The 1,880-nt window shown below is 56.4% G+C and overlaps 1 protein-coding gene across 2 annotated transcripts in view; it reads right to left on the bottom strand.

Annotated features, from left to right (window-relative positions):
* The window catches only part of ACP6 (acid phosphatase 6, lysophosphatidic), a 24,118-nt gene that overhangs the window by 14,506 nt on the left and 7,732 nt on the right, over positions 1-1,880 (bottom strand). The gene's annotated exons all lie outside the window — the stretch shown is intronic.

The raw sequence follows: 1,880 nt of genomic DNA, 5'->3' as shown, positions 1-1,880 counted from the left end.
GATGGGGCCACCTCCAGCCTGTGTTCCCTCCCACCGACGCTCAGAGAAGACCTCCAACACCTCCGCACACTCTGCTCTGCGCCAGACCTGGCCGGGGCCTGTGGCAGCTGCCCGGTCTGCAGAGCTCAAGCCTGACCTCTGATGGTAAAGCTCCCACCAGCAGCTCTTTGAATTGCCTGAGGCCAACCTGTGGAGTGATTAGGTGAGTCTAGGCCCCAAAGAACTATTACTCCCAAATTAGTGATCGTCAGACCCCGTCAGACCCCGGGACTTGAAAGGCAGGCTGTGCTAACTGGACTGGAATGTCAACTCAGACACGCTTCGCTGGTCAAACGACCCGAGGCCCTCCAGAGGCCCGGGCCTTAGAGCACGAAGGTGAGGGGTGTGGGCTCTGCAACCATCCGCCAGGGTCTGAATCCCGCTCCGCCACCCACCAGCTTTGTGTCCCTGGGAAAGTCAGATCGCCTCTCTGGACCTTAGTTCTCTCATCTGAGAATTGATGACAACGGTACCTACCTCACAGGGTGATTATAAGAATTAAGCGAGTTCACTAATGCCAAGCTCTTAAAGTTTGGTGCATATAAGTCCTTTAAATGTTAGAATAATAACTGTAATTTAAACCTTTAATATAACATGATAATTTTTATCTGGTATCTGGTATTGGGGTCTGGAAATTGGGCCTCCAATTTATCATCAATGAGGCACATCTGGGTTGACACTCAAATATACGTTGACTGAATGGCTGACCACATGGACAGACAGCAACCTCCGGCGTCTCCCTCAGCCTGTGCCCTGCCCACACACAACCCTCTGGGGTTTCTCTCAGCGTTTGCTCCTGAAACAACATCCCGGAGTTGCACCACTTCTACCATCGTAACACCTTGTGGGGTTCTCTGGTCTATTCAGCTCCCTTGATATGGTCAAGGTACGACAGAGGTACGGCGTGGCTGTGACAGAGCCCCATGGGAGTCCCACGGTAGCTGGGTCCCAGCAGGGAGCAGCCACACCAGGGGCTGAGGACACCGTCCTTCCTTGCTGAGAGCGGGGCAGCCTCCGTGGGCCCTGTCTGCAGACCAGCCTGCCACCAAGAAACAGCTTTCCCACCGCAGCCATACTTCTGTCTACGAGAAGCGGACGCTGCCTTTCAGAAGCGGAGCGAGTGAAGAGCTGTCGGAAGGCCAGGCTCTGCGGGCTGTTCCCAAGCTCAGGGGCTCCCGGCAGTACGGGCAGCCCCTCCTGTCCGCTGCGTGTTCCTAGACACATGCCGCTTGTGGCCGTCAGCCAACCTCAGCCAGAAGCAGCAGCACCACCAGCCCGCTGGGAGCACGGCCAGCCTCCTCGGGCCTGGAGGTTTCCACCGTTTTATCTGTGTTTTTAAAAGCCTGGAGGGCATGTTACATCTACTGGAGATACCGCTGAAGAAGCTGCACAGAGAACCAGAGCCTTTGGCTTACGGCACCATTGTCGGATTTTAATATTAGTGAGGCCATGATACGCTGAAACCCACACCAGCCATGAAATGTACATCTGAATCAACTGTATGTGACGAAATGCAGCTTCGTTTGATAGGCAGAGTCCTCGGTACATGGAGCCCTGAGGGAAACGACAGACGCGGCCTCGGTGGGGAGAGGGCTGGGAACGGCTCACTGCGATCACTCAGTGGCTGAATGTGTCAACACCCAAACTCCGTTGACTTCCTCCCCACGAAAGGCGGGCGAGTGCGGGTGCTACTCCCTGGGTCGCGCCGTGGCTGACCCGGGCCAGAGCGGCACAGGCGTCGGTCCCAGCCAGGGCCCCTCCTTCCTTTCAGTAGGGTCTCCCCTAAGCAAAAAGCCCACACGGCTCACAGGACCTGCCGGCTGCCTCCTCAGCTTGTGCAG

The sequence above is a fragment of the Myotis davidii genome, unplaced genomic scaffold, assembly GCF_000327345.1.
Source record: "Myotis davidii unplaced genomic scaffold, ASM32734v1 scaffold401, whole genome shotgun sequence".
NCBI classification, from domain to species: Eukaryota; Metazoa; Chordata; class Mammalia; order Chiroptera; family Vespertilionidae; genus Myotis; species Myotis davidii.
This window is presented reverse-complemented; position numbering and strand designations above follow the sequence as displayed.